Below are 19,809 nucleotides of genomic sequence, written 5' to 3'. Positions count from 1 at the left end.
CTTTCCAGTTCACATGGAATTCCTCCAGTTTATTATTCCTTTCAGCACAATAGTATTCCATCACCAGCATATACCACAATTTATTCAGCCATTCCCCAATCAAAGGGTATCCCTTCGTTTTCCAGTTTTTTGCCATCACAAATAGCGCAACTATAAATATTTTTGTACATGTCTTTTCCCCTATGATCTCTTTGGGGTATAAACCCAGCAGTGGTATGGCTGGATCAAAGAGCAGGCAGTCTTTTAGTGCTCTTTGGGCATAGTTCCAAATTGTCATCCAGAATGGTTGGATCAGTTCACAACTCCACCAGCAATGCATTAATGATACCCTATTTTTAATTTGAGAAGGAATGTAAAAAATTAGTGAGCCTTGAACTCCTGGCCCTCCAATTCTATGTGGAGACTGGAGAAAACTTTTCCCTCTTTAGCCTGCAGAAACCTATTTTTCCCCCAGGATCACTCTATACTCTTGTATTGGTTTGATTTTCATATTTAAATTTTTCTCAGCAGGACATAGTGAATGATAATTATGGTCTTTGAGTTAGGATGACCAAGGTTTTAAGTCTCACCTCTGATACTTAGTAGCTGTTTAAAAGTCATTTAAGTTCTTTAAACCTCTCTTTCTTCATTTATAAAATTGGGAAGGTTACATTTAAGGCTCCTAAGGTCTTTTCTAGCTGTAAATTTATGACTTTTGACCCTACAAACTTTGGCAAGCTGTGTAGTATTTATGATAGAGAAAACACAAAACCCATTTTCAGGAGAGATCTAGTTTCAAAGGATAGACCAACTACTTTCTATTGGACAACTCACAATCTTTCTGAGATTCAATTTTCTTATCTATATAAAATGAGAATAGTAGTTTTACTTTACAGGGTATTTTGAGGATCTAATGAGATTATATATATATATATATATATATATATATATATATATATATATGAGGATTTCTGATAATCCTTAAAGCATTATTTTATTATTTTAATTATAGGGTTTTTTTAATTAAAGAAACTCTTATCTTTTGTCTTAATATCAATTCTAAAACAGAAGAGTTGAAGGGCTAGGCAATTAGGGTTAAATGACTTGTCCAGGGTCTCATAGCTAGGAAGTGTCTGAGGCCAAACATGAATCCTGGTTCTCCTGAATCCAAGCCTGGCAATCTATTCACTGTGCTACCTAGCTGGCCCAGTTGTTGTTATTTGTAAGAAGCATAACATGATTAAAAGAATCAATGAATATTAAGATTGGGAGTATTCATCAAATGTGAATGCCATTGTCCATGCTATTTCCTATTCCTGTAATTTCCTGCCCATCTTCCTCAGCTTGTCCAATTCCTACTCATTCTTTAAAGCCTAACTAAAATCTCATCAATTTCTGGCTAATACTCTATCCTTAATTAGACTCCACTAAATTTAATCAGTAATAAATTTTCTCTTTTTAAACTTCACAGTGGCCTTTTGATAGTACCTCTCTGATTAATTTACATAAATTTACAAAGGATCTGTGCCATTTCTTTAGCTTATCCAACTCTCGGAGTAGTAATTCCTTTTAGAGGTACAGACCTGAGCCTTCTATGACTTCATAGTTAAGTCCTAAAGGTTCTTTATATCTTAAAAAATGTTGAATGACCTGCTCAGCATCACCCAGCTATAATTATTCAATTGTTTCAATAACATCAAAACTTACTGATCTTATTTTGTTTAATTTTTTGGCAAAGATACTGAAGTGATTTCCCATTTCCTTCTACAGATCATTTATTAGAGTCATCCAGGGTTAAGTACACTCAGGGTCACAAAGCTAGTCAGTGACTGAGGGCAAATTTGAATTTGAGTCTTCTTGACTCTAGACCTGATGCTTAGTCCATTGTACCACCTCCCTGTCTCACTGCCCAAGCAATTAGTTTCAAAGGTAGCACTTGAACATGCCTTCTTGATTCTAAGCCTAGTACTCTGGTGAAGAAAGAAGAAGAAGAAACAGAAGAAGAAAGAAGAAAGAAGAAAGAAGAAAGAAGAAAGAAGAAGAAGAAGAAGAAGAAGAAGAAGAAGAAGAAGAAGAAGAAGAAGAAGAAGAAGAAAGCAGAAAGGAGAAGTAGGAGAAGAAGAACAAGAAGAACAAGAACAATAAGAAGAAAGAAAAAAAAAAGAAGAAGCAGAAGCAGAAGAAGAAGAAGAAGCAGAAGAAGAAGAAAAGAAGAAGAAGATAATGATGACAGTGGCCCTTTCATATTTTTATATTGCCAATACCTGGAATGTAGTATTTGACATGTAATAGGTATTTAATGTATGCTTGTTGACTGATTGATTGGAAAGGAAGCATTCTAGGGATAGAGGACTTTATCCATTTCCTGTATTGGGGGATAAAGAGGGATGGAGCTCTGAAAAAAAAGCTACATAAAGCTTTCTCTGAGTTTGTATCCATTTTCAGCCAAACAGCTTGCTAGAGGAATTACACAAGTATTAGAAAAGAGAATCAAACCAAACTCTCTCTTTTTAGCATTGATTGGGCTCCAGTTGGCATCAGAACTGAACATTAGCTGCCTTGCTGATGAGTGACACATAATTAGCATGGTAGAGAAAAGTGCTCAGTCTCAGCTGTAATCTGTTTGGTCTGGACCATGAGCATTTGAGAGCAATGGAAAAAATAATACAATTAAAACATACACATATAAAAGAAACCTATACCAAGTTGATTAGACAGCAGGAAGGGGAGAAAGTGGAGGCCTGGAAATGAGGGCGCATCTGATTTCTGTCTTTGCTGCAATTATATCCAACAACAAAAAAGCATGTGAATGGGAAATGTGGGAGAAACATAGACTAATGTTTTGAAATTATTATGAAGATAAAACCCCAAATTATGGGGCAGTGGTGAAAAGACTATCATTCATTTCAGGATAATGAAGGTGGGGAGGGGGACTCAAACAAAATAAAATCTATAAAAAGGGTCTATTTGCACATAAAATCAAAATGGCGATGGCTAAAGACTATCTGTTCCCAAATTGCATTTGATTTGACTGTAATTAGAAAGAAAATTAGTCAGTGCCTGGGTAATGATAATAACACTGATTAGCAGGGTCACCTGTGCACTAGCCAGCTTGGAAGTGGAATGTCAAAGAGAAAAGATCCCAACTCCAGGAACCAGGAGTCCTGGCTATTAGTTCCAGCATAGCCACATGTGATCTGTGCCACCTTGATTAATTCCCTTTTGTTCTTGGAGTCTTAACTAGTTCTTATTTTAAATGACTAAGTAGTTTCCAAGATCCCTTCCTATTCTGACAATTGTGAATTCATCAACAAAGTGATATAGTGGAAACATTGCTGGTCCCAGAATCTGGAGCCTTGGGTTCTAGTCTCATTACATCAACCTATCTGTTACGTGATAGTAGGCAACTCATGCTCAAATTAATTGTATATACTCTTTGATCCACCGATTCTAGACTTGTATCCCAAAGAGGTCAAAGATAGGTAGAAAGGACCTACTTATACAATACTATTCAAAGCAGCTTTTTTGTGGTGGCAAAGAATTGAAAATTGAAGAGATGTCTATTAATTGGGTAATGACTAAACAAATTGTGCCATGTAATTGTAATGAAATATTATTGTGACATAAAAAATGATGAACATGATGAACATAAAAACTCTGGAAAAACTTATATGAAGTAAAGAAAAGTGAAGTGAGTAGAACCAGGGCAAAATTATACACAGTGACAGCAATAATGTATGATGATCAACTGTGAATGAATTAACTGTTATCACCTATACAAGGATCCAAGGCCAAAGCCAAGATTTTTGAAAAAAAGAACAAACTGTAATAACAGAGGAAACTGATAGTTTGAATGCACATTGAAGCATGTCATTTTTCACTTTATCTCCATGAGATTTTTTCCCTTGTATAAGTGATATGTGCTTTCTTTCACAATGACAAACATGCAAATATGTGTTGCACTACAGCACACTTATGATTTCTATCATATTACCTACTGTCTTGGGGGTGGGGGAAGGAAGGAGAGAGGGAAAGACTATGGATTGCAAAATGTCAGAAGACAATTATTAAAAATTATATCAACACGTAAAGATTTTAAAAGGATAATAGGCAACTCGCTTCACTTTTATAAGTTTCAGTCTTTTAATCTCTAAATAGGGATGACATTACTTGCATGATTTATTTTACTGGGTCTCCTTTGAGCCCAGTTAAGGATTAAGGCCTAGACCTGAAATTTCATTAATATAGAGAATTCCCAGATGATGAAACTTCCTATATGAAGCTTCTAATCTTAGAGAACTTGTCCTAGGTCACACAGTCAGTACATGGCAGAAGTAGGACTTGAATCCAAGTCTTCTTGGCTCCAAAGACAACTACATATCATATAAGATTGTTTTCTTTTGGGAAGTTGATGCTTTAAAAATTGTAAAGAACCATAGACATCTGAGCTATTAATATCAATTACCTTACTAAGGGCATTGAGTCTCCATTATACCTATTGATCAAACTGAAGTATGGCAATTTGCTCCATGATTTACCATATTAATTACCCTATGTGAATTATCATATTGCCTTGTATTAATGGGAATTTTCATAGCAATGAACAATTCTTGCAATATTTTTTTATAGTTTAAAACATGAAACTCCATTCTGAGACCATGGAGTTGATAATGAAAGGCGTCATCCAAACCACCTCTTAATGGAGAACATTCAAAACTAATAGAATGTCATGAGGCAGAAGCTCTACTTCATCATCCCCTTAGTCAGGGGATTTTTTCAAAAGAAGAAGAAGCTTCTACATATTTTATCTCCTGGATGTATTCTTAATCTATCTTTCTCTTCACAAATCAACTGATTATATGTCATCTAATCCAACCCATTTATTTTTACACATGGAGAAATGGATTCTGAGAGATGTGAAGTGCTTGTCCAAGGATGTAGAGGAAGTAAGTGGTAGAGAGAGAATTTAAATTCTGATCCTCTGACTATTCCCAAGTATTAGATAGAGAATGGGCTTTGGAATAAGGGAAACCAAGAGATTAAAGTCTTATCTCTGATATATATTAATTGTTTGACCCTGAGAAAATCACGTAACCCCTGAATGTCCAAGATAGCTTCTTAGATCATAAGTTACAGAGGAATTGACAGTTGGCTTTGATAAAGGAAGTTTCTCTACTGGAGGTTTTGTGTTGATTGAAACACAGATCTGGACCAAAAAGAAACAATTCAATACAGTCCTGTATAGTATACAAAGGTTCTGCAGAATTAGAAAGAGGATGACAGTGGAAAGGACCATGAACAGCAATCTTTTCCCTTCTAGCATCCCAGTCCCTTTCTCTGATGTGTAACTGTACTGGCAGAAGATGACAGCTGTAATCCTGCCCATGAGGACAGTTAAGCCAATGAATGATTATCCTTCACTGGCAGCACATTAATAAATAACTGATTTAATTGTTCTTCTCTGTTTACAGACATCAGCCTTGGCCTGGACTTTAGTCATTAAATACATTTATGCATACAAATAGGGAGGAAGACTTATCTCATCAACAACATACTCTGCTTAAAAGTTGTGTGGCATGAAATAATATCTAATTTACATTTGTCATTTTACATGTATATGTATTAGAAGCTGTGTATTGTATCAGAAGCAGTGCATTGTATCAGAAAGAGCAGTATTCTTAGTCAGGAAGATCTGGTCTTGAGTTCCAACTTTTACTAGTTGTGAGACCCTGGATAATTCATTTAGGCAATTAATAAATGTTGACTGACTGACTGAATTTGTATTTATGTATGTGGTAGAATCATTTAAGGAGATCTAAGGTAGTATGGTAAAGTGGAAATGATGTTGGTTCTGACATCCAATGATTGGTTAAAGTTTTGGCTTTGTCATTTACTACCTGTGTATCCTTGGGCAAGACACTTTTGTACTTTGGTGACTTCATCTTCTGGGCTTCAATGCCTCATCAATAGAATGAAGAAGTACTAGAATGATTCTAAAATCCCTCCCAGCTTTAAATCCATGATTCTGTGATTTCCAGTTGCCTAGCATCTTTACTTGTGTGTTTTACCAATGTTTTCACTGAATAGGCCTAATACTCAGATAATTCCTTTTTTTCCCTTGCTCATCCTTGCTATTTCTCCTCTTTTCAATCCAGAAGCTTGTGGTTATCTCTTCTTTTGCTTTTCCTCACCTCACATATCCTGTTCATAACTGAGTCCTACTGATTACCCCTTTACATGATCTATAACAATTCTTTCTTGTTCTCTATGTCCACTGTTACTACATATACTTTCCTTATAACCTACTTAGATTTTTGGAAGACCCTCCTAAAAGATTTTAGCACCACAACTTCCTTCTCCTGTTTACCTTTCACACCAGCGGCAAAGTAATTTTTCTCATACATAGACCTGGTCATATCACTTTCCTACTTAAAATTCTTCTAAAACATCTCTCCTAAGTAAAGTTCAAACATTCTGATCCTCTTTGGTCAGGAAGGGTCCCCTGCAAGAAGAAAGAGGCCAAACCAGAGCCTGAGCATATGATGAAATGGCATCTCAAAAACATTCCTCTTTTGTCACCTCCCCTTTTCAGCTTTTTCTCCTATTCTTCCCCTCCATACACTCTATGCTGTAGCCAAACTAGACTTCTCTTTGCCCCTTGAATGCTGAACTCTTTAATGCCTTTGTTCCATAGACCTGAAATTCCTTTTTCTTGTCTTTTGGAATCTGCCTCTTATCTTATATCCTCCACAAAATATTTTTCCTTAGTATTTCAATTAGTAAAAGCCACACATATCATAATGTACTTAGCTTTTTGGGACCCTCTAATGGATTTATAATATTATTTATTAGGCCTATTTATCCCTCTTCTAGAATGTTCTATTAGAATATAAGCCCCATGACTTAGTAAGCTTAGCCTATTAGTTAGTAGCTAGTACAATTTTTGGCACAGAGTAAGTGTGCATGCGTGTGTGTGTGTGTGTGTGTGTGTGTGTGTGTGTGTGTGTGTGTAGGTGGAAGGTAGAAAGGGTGATGTATGGTTGCAAGTCCTATGAAACTAGAGTCACTGGATAATTAAAGTCAAGCATTACCCAAAGGGCATTGGAAAGGGGCAAAACAATTGTGAGCAGCCAATAAGTTGTTACAATGAGTGGAAAGATAGAATTGGTATAAAGGATCTCATAAAAGAAATGTTTCCCCCAGGGTAAAAGGAAGTCTGAACATCTGGCAATGCAATAGAAAGCCTTTGTGGTTCTCAGGAATTCACATGATGTCAGGAGAACTTGAGGTATTCCATCCACTACCTTGGGTCTACCCATTGTGCTGAATTTATTGGAAGACACGGTCCAGAGCTGTCTACATCGGGAAGGTCATAGACGAGTGACAATATGCTTCCCTCTTTGAAGGGAATATGAATACAGATGAGATCAGAGATCTCCTGGAGTACTGGACTGTGGTATATGATGGTTTAATTAAAAGAACACTAGATTTCATGGCAGGAGACCTGGGTTCTAGCCCCGGTTCTGCCATTTTCTACTTTTATGACCGTGGGCAAGTCACAAGCTCTGGGGCTTCAATTTCCTCATCTGCATAATGAAGTGGTTGGAGTAAGTGATTGCTATGGTGCCTTCCAGCTCTCACATTCTATTACTGTATGCTCCATAAACTTATATGTAAAATCTACTTATAAGAATCCCCACCCCCATCTCCTAAAACAAGAACTCAGAATGTGGGTCAGCTAATTGTCTCCGTCTGGCTGAACAGTGTGAAATCACTAGGGTATGTGATACAAAGAAGAGCACATCTATAATTTTTTATTTATAAAGAATACATATCTTTTCAAATTTTCTTTGTGCAGCACACTAGTGCAGATTCCCTATGGGTGAAATATGCTATCTAAATGAAAGCCATTACCAGAATATTCTTTGTTCTTCAGGAAAGGCTTATTTATGTGCTGAAACTCAATATTCCATCTTCTCTTATCAGCTGCTGGCGTGGGATTTTAAATTTAAATTACCTTGGAATCTAAATGTTTATATTTGTCAAGCTGAGAAGAATAAGTTGTTAAAACAGTACACTGGTGGGCTGGTTGGGAGGTGACATCAGCTTTGTATTCATATGTGGTCTTGGGCTAGGATTAATTGTAGTTACATTTAGGATGAGTGAAGGCCCATGGATTTTGCTAGCTCGGTAGGTTATGGTTCTGATGGAGAATTGGATTGTCTAAAAAAAAGAGCTAAGAATCAAAGTTCTGATTTCATTCTGCAGGATTTAATATGCACAGTAAACAACAAAGATTGAGGACACAATTGCATTCCCTTTCAATTTATTTAAAACCCCAGCAGACAGGATTTGCTGTAACCAACTCTTACTTGAACATAAATTGAGCATGCCATGTTCTAGTTTTGAGGAAGTCAGACTTTCCCTACCCTGGCTACAAGCCGCTCCATCAGATGTCTTTGCAAGGTCAATGAAGAGCCTGTGCCCAGTTCATTTGCAAGCCTCAGGAAATAGAATATCACTTAAAACTTGCAGCATTACAGCAATTGGGCAAGGATTTCTGTGAGAGTTCATCTCTATAGGGATTAGAACACTACACACTGAGGAAATTCTCCCTTGATTGGATTTGAGATTACTAACATCAGAAAATGCTATTTTAGAAGGCTCTTCTCCAAGGTAGCATATATTTCTCCCAAATGTATAATGCGACGTGGGAAGGTTTCTTTGAAATTCAGTAGATATCATTTGGCTTGGAAATGACATCTGAATTAGTCAATGGGAGGTAATATAGCTGTGTACAGTAAGGGAGGGACATCATAAAATGTATCAGAAGCTATTTTCCTGCAAGGAGTGAATTCAGAATTCAGAAGGAGAGAATGTTGCAATACCTAGACTACTGCTTATGGTAAAGAAACAATGAAATCTGTTCCTTAGGTGGGGCACAGGATTTAGAGATCATCTAGTCCAGTTTCTCAAAGCGGTCCTACGTCTCCTGGGATTCCCTGAGACCTTTTAGGAGTCCATGAGGTCAAAACTATTTCCCCAACACTTAAGACATTATTTAGCTATTAAAATCCTCCTCCTTTTTACAAATATAGATGTGAGAAAAGATTTTCTTTATATACTTCAAACAAAACATATTCCAACAGATTGAATACAGAAGTAGATATGAGAATACAGTTGCCTTAAATTAAGCTAGACATTAAAAAGATTTCTCAAAAATGTGTAAAATTATATTACCCTTCCACCAAACTTTTTAAACTTTTTTAAATTTTTCATAACTCTTACTTATGCTAACATGTAATAGGCTTGTTTCTTATCTTAAATGAATGAATAAGTAAATATTAAATTTTATTAATTTTAATATGGTAAATGATGGATATTCAGAAATATTCTAGAGTCAGATTGTAGTAGACCTAGCCAATTGATAAATTTTCAGTGGAAACATTTACATTTCTGAAATGATCAAAGTGTACCAACTAGGGTTTGATTTATTATTTTATTGGTTGTCTCACTTTAGGAAATGATGGAGAAAATGTTTAATATAGATAAAATTTGTCTTGACCACTTGTTTTTCTGGAGATCTTATTAAACATTTGTTGTTAAATATTTACATGTATCTTTCTGGATATACTCCATATAATCCTTTTCTGGGTTTATTTTTTTTAAGTATGTAGATAATTTTTAAGTATGTAGAACAAAACATTTAGTAACCACAGATCCAGTCTAACCATATCATTTTTCACATGAAGAATTTGCAGCCAATAGAAAGGAAATGACTTGTCCAATGCTATACAGCTGGTAAAATGGCAAAATTAAGATCCCAATCCATGTCCTCTTACTCAAGATCCTCTACTGTCCCCACTCTCTAATTTGGTATATGAATGCAGGGAAGGGAAGAAAGGAGGAACATATAGCACCTCCTATCTATGTGTTAGTCACCATTTATTATTTCATTTGATTCTCACAACCCTTCAAAACAGGTGCTATTATTATTCTATTTTTATAAATGAGGAAACTGAGGTCTGACTTGCTGGGAGTCACATAAGCTGTTGTGGTCATAAGGCTGGATTTGAACTGTGCCTGCACATAGTAGGTACCTGTTGACTTGAGCTATAGGTTTGGTAGCCCATATTCCCTTTGTTTTTTATTCTCTTTCCATCTTTGCATCAGCAGACCAGTGAACCAAAAATGCTAGAGTTGTTATCATTGAAAACAACTTGTGGACATGCTATGTCCCCCTTATAATTTAAGCTCTCAAGGATAGAGATTACATTTTTTGCCTTGTGTTTTCTTCGCGCTTTGGACAGAGTTCCACCCTCGATGACTTTAGTCCCTCTTAGCTCCAGAGCCTCACTGTTCTCCACATTGTTCCATAGTCAAGCCCTTGTTGAGGTGACCATACTGGAAGCTTGGGAATGGTCCTAATTTATGTGGGCCTGATCCCTCAGAGTGCTTGAAGAAACTCCTTGCCCTACCAGAAACTATTATTGCAACCTAAGCCATTTGCAGTGACAACCAGCCCAGCTTTACCAAATGGCATAGTGACACAATGGAACAAGATCTGAACCTAAAATCACAGAACCTGATTTTGAATTATGACTTTATTATTTATTATGCTAGAAATCTTGGACAAATTACTGTATTTTTCTGGTTTCCTCATCTCTAAAATAAGAGGGCCAGCCTAGGTTACCCAACTCAAATGTATTATCCTATGATTTCCTAACACCACAGTCTTGTAGTAGAGCCCCCACCAGTGCCTTTTCTAGTCTTTTTTCTAGGACTCTATTAGAAAATATTGGTTGATGCGGAAGAGTACACACAAAGCTAATGAGTGTCTGAGTCAGGATTTGATTCTACCCATGATTCTCTAATTCTTCCCAGTTCCAAATCTTGCACACTTATCTACTACATTGTGTTGTGACTATATTTCACATGCTCAGAAAGCTTCTGTGTCTTCTTGTTGCCATTAGGATAAAATATAAACTTTTTTATTCAGTGATTAAAGTCCTTCATAATCTGATGACCATCTATCTTTCCAAACCACACTCATCTTTTGCTATTGACTTTGCCTCCTAGATGAGAAACCATGTCCCAAAGGATTTAATCTTTCCACCTTTGGAAACTCGTGTTCTAAGTCCCTGCTGTTCCAATTGCTAAGTGCCTCAGTTGACAATGATATCTATGCTTGGGCTCCTCCATGCTTCACTTCAGTCCCCAGCCATCTTTTCAGCAGCCATTCTTTTTAAATTTTTAGCATTCAATTAAAACAATTTCTAGTTCCAAATTCGCTCCCTCTCATACTTTGCCCACCCAATGAGAAGACAATCAATATGAGGCCAATTGTGCATGTGAGGTCAAAAAATAATTTCCATATTAGCCATGTTATGGAAAAAAATATGAAAAAAACTAGAAAAAGAGGGGGGGAATGTTTCAATCTATTCTTCAAGTTCATCTATTCTTTCTTTGGAGGTGAATAACATTCTTTAATATTGTTTTATAGAAATATTTTTCACTACCCATTCTGAGGTGAACATATTTTTGTCCTTTCCAGCTTCCATCTCCCTTCAAGTTTTCAAACCACAATCAAATCAATGTTCCCATCACTATTAGAAAGGTGTAACAATCTATTCACCTATGATTCCACTCAATAAACCTGTATTTTCCTATACCAAAATACTCCCTTCCTAGTCACTACTTCCCTATTGGTATTGTCTCCTCCATCACTCCCTAAAATCAAGGACTGTCTTCACTTTTGTATTCATTTCCCCAGTACTTTATTTGGCATGTAGTGAGTACTTATTAAATATATGTTAACTGTCTTGCTGACAATATCCGAACTGATGCAGAATAAAGCGAGACCTACTGAACAATATATAGAATGACACCAACAAATGTAAATTAAAAGATCACTCTATGTAAGCTGAACTGTGAGTTATTAATGATAGTTTCAGAGAACAGATAAGGAAACCTCCCTCCCTCTTTCCTCACAGAGTGAGCCAAGTGAATATAAGAGAAAAATGCTATGTATTTTGTCACATTGAATCATTTTATTGTGTATTTTCACTTAATTTTTCCCCTTTGTTACAAGGGAAATTTCAGTGAGACATAGAATAAGGTCTTCTTCCAGAAATGACTGATGAAAGACAAAAGGCAATAAACATGTTTTTAAATGAATTTCTGCACTTCTTGTCTTTGATGAACTGGTGATCTCAGGCTATTCCCTCCACAGATATATATTACAGTTTCAAAATATATTATCATCCAGTGTGCATTTTCTTATACCTTTTTGAAAATCTTTAATGGATGATCTACCCAACCTATAGTGAGTATTCCTGTGGTTCTTTAGAGAAATATACTGCTTTATAGAATGTCAATTTGTATAATGCAATAAGATTTTAAAAATGCTTTATTACTAATAACTTTGTGAATTGACATAGTTAGAATTATTTAAAATTGGAATAGGCAGCTTCCAAAAGTAGTGGGAGATCTTTAAGTAGAGTTCATATAACCACTCAATGAGAACATCATAGAGGGCATTATTTTCTAGAATACGGATTGGCCTCCATCTCCTTTGGTTGAAAGGCTGAAGGGTGTCATGCCAAACTCTTCCTAATGTCTTCCTTTATAGAAGGCAAAATTGGACCTCAGCCTATTCCATTTTATGTCTGCTGCTCTTCCTGGTTTCAACTATATGGCACAAGATGTCCCTATGTCAGGTATCTTATAGTGTCCCTAGAATAAATGTTTTACACAAGTTTATTGATCCACTAACTATATGCCATTGCCCTTCTTATACCCACCCAGTTTCCTCTCCCTGTCCTACCTGCCACTTCTCACAATATGATTACTGTGGACATTGTCTCCATTTTATTCATCTTTTTTCAAGAAAGAGAGGCTTAGAGTAGTTTCCTGATTTGCCTGTAGTCTCACAGCTAGTGTCAGAAGCAAGTAAAAATAAAAGTACCACAAATAGGGCACGTTCATATCAAACATCTCACTTTCTAAAACTAAGTGGATACCCAGCTCAAAAGAAAACTATCTCCTAGTCCTCATGCCCTTCATCACCAACTATATGGCTGGGCTGAAAGCTCACACTAAAACTGTTTGATGAACCAATATAAATCACAGTAAGGAGCAACATGGAAAGCAGGAGAGAGAGAAAAGATTCAGACACAAGGGGAATGGTTTGAAATGAGAAGAGAAGTAAAAACAATTGGGATGGTATTTTAATGCCAAATAACACATAAGAATATTCCTTTAAATGGACTAGATTCATACCTTCTCTCAAATAAACAAGCCTCTCCATTTAACTGGAACAAGTTAGACAGCTATTGTCCCACAATGAGGAAAATGAAGCATAAAAGGGAGAATAAGACATAGCTAGAAATTATCACCAAAATTTGTGCAATGGTATGACTGGGCTGATAATCTCTGTTTTCTGAATTTCACAGAAACCTATTTCTGGGTAGTATCTAGCAGGAGGTTAGAAGTCAGGTGAGATTAGAAACTAATTTCTATTCATATTCAAAAGATTGAGCTCCTTCCCCTGAAAGGGATTGTGTGTGTGTGTGTGTGTGTGGGGGGGTATCTAGTCTAAAAGCCAAACTATTCTGGATTCAGATAAAATATGCATTAGGGATAATAATATTTTCCATTTTATTGCATGCATTGGATATGCAGCTGAAGCCCTTAAGAATCTAGGGTATTAAAAATAGGGTATTTCAAGGCAAATTCAATTTTTAGGAAACAACTTAAGGGAGAAATGGTGTGATATAGCCGGCAGTGTCTTCTTTAATAAGAAAAACAACAAATACTTAGCTAATGAGATGAATGAATCAGCAGGTCTGTGAATCATGCCTTTTGTTTTATCCCACAGTTTTCCCCTCCCTTTCCTCCTCTTCCTTCTCTTTTTCCTCTTCTATCTATTAGAATTTTACCAGTACTTCAAGTCCCGGAGACCATCCTACCACTGTTAAGAGATCTTCTGAGTGGATTGAGTACTGACTTATAGTCAGGAATGACTGCTTTGAAACTTACTAATGATAATGTTATAGAAATGTGATCATACTCAGTTTTTACTTTAAAATTCTTCTTTTATCTTCATAGTAATCAATAAGTCAATCATTCATAGGCTAGGCTTTTACTTTCAGTATTAGGCACTGTGCTAAGCATTGGGCTGGGAATAAAAAATAAAAGGTAAAAATAATCCTTACCCTAAAGAGGCTTGAATCCTTGAATTTTAAAAGTAATTATTTTATTTATTTTAACATTCATTTTTAAACATTTTGAGTTCTAAATTCTCTCTCTCTAGATTTTCCCTTAATCACTATTAAGGCACATATGATTTCAATTATACAACCAAAGTCATGCAAAATATACTTCAATATTAGTCATGCTGCCAAAAAAGCAAGAAAAGTAAAATAAGTGAAAAAATATATGCTTCAATCTGCAATCACTTTATCAGTTCCCTCTGGATGTAATTAGCATTTTTCACAAATCCTTTGGAACTGCCTTAGATCATTGTACTGACTGAAGTAGCTAGGTCTTTCACAATTGATTATCATCACAATATTGTTGTTACTACATACAAATTTCTCCTGGTTCAGTTAACTTCACTTTGTGTCAGCCCATCTAAGTCTTCTGAAGTTTTTCTAAAGCCATCTCTTATAATTTGATAGTATAACATCACGATCATGTGCCACAAATTATTTAGGTATTCTCTAATTGTTGGGCATTCCTTCAATTTTTAATTCCTTGCTAAAATAAAAAGAACTACTATAGCTATATTTGTACTTATAAGTTCTTTTCTCTTTTCTTTGACTTCTTTGGGATACAAACCTACTAGTGATATTTCTGGAAGAAAGGATATGCACATTTTGATAGTTCTTTGGTAATACTTCCGAACTGTTTTCTAGAATGGTTGTACCAGGTAATAACCCCATCAAGAGTGCATTAGTATGTGTATTTTTCAGCATCCCTTCCAGCATGTGTCATTTTCCTTTTCTGTCATGTTCGCCAATCTTATAGGTAAGAAGTAGTATCTCAGAGTATTTTACTTTGCATGTCTTTAATCACTAGTGAATTAGAGCATTTTTAATGTGACTATTGATAGCTTTGACTTTTTTTTCTGAAAACTGCCTGTTCATATGCTTTGTTCAATGGCTCTAATTTTTCTAAATTTTACTCATTTTCCTATATATTTGTGACAGGAAGTCTTTATCAAAAACATTTGTTCTCATTTTTTTCAAAGTTTCTTGCTTTTCTTTTTATCATGACTGAATTGGGTTTGTTTGTACAAAACCTTTCCAGTTTCATATAACCAAAATTATCCATTTTATTTTCCATGATCCTCTGTTGCTTGCTTGGCCATAAACTCTTCCCTTATCCACAGATCTGATAGACTGATAGATACATCATTCCATGCTCCTCTAATTTGTTTATAAGATTACTTTGTCTTGGTATGTGATGTGAGATGTTGGTTTATGCCTTATTTCAGACAAACTGCTTTCCAGTTTTCCCAGTAATTAGATAAAATTGAATGGAAATAGAAATGTGTATATATATATATTTCTAATCCTTACATGCCACCTTCATAAAAATTGATAGTTTATTAGAGCTTCAATATTTTGAGTTTATTAAATGTTAGTTTACCATGGCCATTTTTCTAATCTATTCCACTGATTCACCATTCTATTTCTTGGCCACTACCAGATCATCTTGGAGATTACCACTTTGTAACATAGTTTGAAGTCTGGTAGTGCTAACCCACCTTACTTCACGTTTTGGTTCCCTTGATATTCTTGACCTTTTGTTCCTTGATGTTGTGTTATTATTTTTCTAGCTTTACAAAATAATTCTTCAGTAGTTTAATTGGTATGGCACTAAATTAATTAATTAATTTACCTATAATTGTCCTTTTTGTAATACTGGCTCAGCCTACCAATGAGTAATTAATATTTATCCAATCGCTTAGATTTGTCTTTATTTGTGTGAAAAGTGCTTTGCTATTATATTCATATAGTTCCTGTGTTTGTTTTGACAGGCAAACTCCTAAATGGTTTATCTTATCTGCAGTTATTTTAAATGGAATTTCTCTAATTCATCCTGCTGGGTTTTTTTGGTAATGTATAGAAATGCCGATGACTTATAGAGGTTTATTTTATGTCCTACAGCTTTGCTAAAGTTGTCAATTGTTTCAATTAGTTTTTAAATTGATTCTCTAGGTGTCCTTAATTATGACATCATATAATCCATAGTGATATCTTTGTTTCTTCCTGACTATTCTTATTCCTTCAATTTTTTTTCTCCCGAAGTTGCTGCTGCTGCTATTATAGTCTCCTCCAAGGCCCACAGCTGGTGTTGCAGTTATGGGAATTCAGGGCCAGTCCTCACTCCAGTGTCACAGACCTCTCCTTTCAAGCCTCCTAAGTTGTCTAGGGCAGGAAAAAATGTCTCACCTCTGCTTTTTGTCAGCTGTGTCACTCAAGGAATTCATTTGAGGTACTCTTATAAAGGTTTTTGGAGGAGAGTTTTAGAAGATTTGGGCCATATTGCTTTCTCTACTTTGCCATCTTGGTTCTGCTTCTCAAGATCTTCCATTGTAATGAAGACACCATGTAAATAAATTACTAGTTATGAGGAAGATTTATATAAAGGAGATGGAGTAAATCTCAGAGGGGAAGGCCTCCTGTAACAGGTAGGATTTGAGCTGAGACTTCAAGACAAGAAGGAAAATTAGGGTTATTGGTGGGGAGAGGGTATATTCCAGGCATGGGAATCAACCAGTGAAAAGAACCCAGAGATGGAATTGGAGCATTCTGTGTGAGGACCAAGAAGTGGATGATTATACATTCACCAAAGAATGTAAGGAGGCAAGCACAGCATAAGAAGACTAGAATAATAGGAAGGGGTGATGTTATGAAGAACTTTCAGTGCCAAAGGTCTTCTAGCTGATCTTGGAGGTATAGGCAGCCAATGGAGTGTATCAGGTAGGGAGTGACATAGACTACTTTAGGAAAATTATTTAGATTGCCGAGTAGAGGATGGATTAGTTTGGGGAGAGTTGTGAGGCTGGACAGACAGGGTCTGAACTAGGGTATATCAGTGGAGAGAAGGGATCTATATTACCCTCCCCTTCCTTCCTCTGAACATCAGACCTTATAACAAAGAAGAAAAGAGAAACAGAGACAGAGAGAAAGAGAAAGACAAACAGAACCAGATATGGGGACAGAGACAAAGAGACAGAGGACAGAGAGAAGCAGTTCAATAAAACCAAGCAACATATCAGCTGAGTCTATCATTATATATAATGTTCAATGTGCACTCTCCTTCCACTGTGTAAAGAAAAGTTGGAAGATCATTTTGTCCATTTTTCTTCAAGGCCAAGGTTGATCATTACATTTACACAGCATTCTGCTTTGTTTGCTCCCTCATTCATCCTCCTGTAGTTCCAAAGTTAATTACCTCTCTGATATTTGGTTTTCCCATCTTTAAAATAAGGATGAGAATATCTATGGTACCTATATGATAGGTTTATTGTGAGGCTCCAGTTAGAAGCATTTTGCAGTCCGTAAAAAGCTGTTTTGTATTACTATTAATTATTCTTGTTATAAGTAATTTCTTCTTCCGCTGAAGGCCCAAGGCATTCATTGTTTATATAAGCCATCTAATACTTTGATTCAGACATTGTTCAATCTAGAATGGACCTTTGAGAATATCTAGTCTCAGAATCAAAGAATCTCTCCATTGGGAGGCAATTCAGAGGCCACCCAGTCCAACTCATATTTGAGTAAGACTTCCTTCCAGATTACTGATAATTGGTCAAGTAATATTTGCTTGAAGACCTCCAGTGAAGGAAAGTCCACTGCATCATAAAGCAGCTAATTCTACAAAACTAGGAAGAATTAAAAAAAAATTTCTTGCCCCAAATTTCCTTGCAATGACCATTCTTTGTTCTTAGTTCCTTCCCATAGGGATAAGTAGAACAAGAACTTCATTTTTTTTCACACGAAGGTCCTATCAGAAAAAATTTAAGACCTCTCCAAATGTTTTAAGTCTCCTCACCAAGTTAAATATCTAAAGTTCCTTAACTGATTCTTTTATAGTATAATCTCAAGGTCTATTTGTTGGACTCCTCTGATCACTTTTCAGCTTATCAGTAACCAATTTTAGATATTTTAAGACATTCTATAATATGTCCCAGAATCTTAATATACTTTTAAGATATTAAAATTTAAAAAATGAGGCTTTTAAAAACTTTAAGCCTCTTAATAACTAAGACTTTTGGTTTTATACTCTTTATTAATCATACTGAGCAACTGCTTTCCAGCTTCCTTTAGACTAGGTGTAGAGATTTTTTTTAATATAAAAGAATCACTTACCTATATTGTAATTATAAATATTATAAACTTATCACATTTTTGACCCCACCTGGAATTAGCTCAAGAAAAAAATCCAAATGTAGATTATGTATAGTTTGTGTCTCATTTCCCACTGAGATTTCCGTCTTGACTCTCTGTGACCCACAAGAAAACACACTCACATTATGGTTTTAAATACATTTACTACATTCAATAGAAAGATAATAAAACATAGTCTTGAGACTCCTCAAGGGGCTACTCAAGATTCAGTTAGAAGGGTCAGCCATCTCCATGTTCAGCAGCACTCATACTTCCTTAATGACTGAGATCACACATTTATTCCCCCCAAGGGAACTCCTGAAGCTATTGGCAGAGGAGAGCTATCATTCATTTCCCTCCAGTCCCAGTTTGGTGGAAATATATTCTCTCAACATGACATCTCAGTTTATCCTTTGTCTGGAGTCTTTTAAGTCCCATTCCAGTATCCCTATCCAGCTATTCTAAGCCTCTGACTCTCAGATGCATGAGAAATAGGATGTCCTCTCCCAAATAAGAGGATCAATATCTGATGGTTTCTGTCACCTAGTTGTCTGAACATGTATTATGGTCTATTATGACTCTAGCATGTCACCTCCTAGCAGTCTAAAATGTCTTTTTTCAAGAACTTATAGATCAGCATGGCCATTCTCTGGTATTCCCATTAGTTTCAATTCTATACTGTTCCTGAGAATGCTCAGATCTAGTTAGAAAATAGAAATATGCTGCAAAGATCTATAGTTCTCTTTTCAAAATATGGTACTTTCTTTTATTTTTTTAGTTAGCAAGCATTCATTATTGTTCTCCCCCACCCCATCTGCAAGAAAAGCAAAATCCTTGAAACAAATATACATAGTAAAGGAAAACAAATTCCCAGATGTCTGTCCTTTTTGCAAGGTCTACAATCAAAAGCCATTATTTTAATAATATATTTTTATAATTTTATCACAAATTGTGGTCATGTCAGTGGTCCATTGTTTGCTGGTTCCTTATTGTTCCCTACATGCCAACAATTCATTGGCAACATCCCCTTAAATAGTTTGTGATCTATTTTAACGCACGTCAACATTTCTTTCTCTTAGAAATTTTCACATATTCTTCTCTTTAGCAATGACTTTTCCTCCATCCCAACTTCTGCACATTATTCATCAAATCACCTATTACTTTGTCCTTTTTTTATAATAATTCATACATGTTAATCCTGTAAATAAGGAGTTTCCTAAAGGCAGAAACAGACATCTTATCAAAAGTTTCTATTTCTAATAGTACCTATTACAGTGATCTGCACAGGGTAGATATTTAAAATCTTTAAGTTCATTTGTTCAAATTCTACCTTTTTTTTTTAACTTCAAGAATTGCCCATTTTTCTCTAGTACATCTTTTCCACAGTCTTTCAAAGATCTTTGAAGGTAGCTCAATAATCAAATCCACC

The sequence above is a fragment of the Gracilinanus agilis genome, chromosome 1 (assembly GCF_016433145.1).
Source record: "Gracilinanus agilis isolate LMUSP501 chromosome 1, AgileGrace, whole genome shotgun sequence".
Lineage (NCBI taxonomy): Eukaryota > Metazoa > Chordata > Mammalia > Didelphimorphia > Didelphidae > Gracilinanus > Gracilinanus agilis.
Note: the sequence above shows the minus strand (reverse complement) of the source record.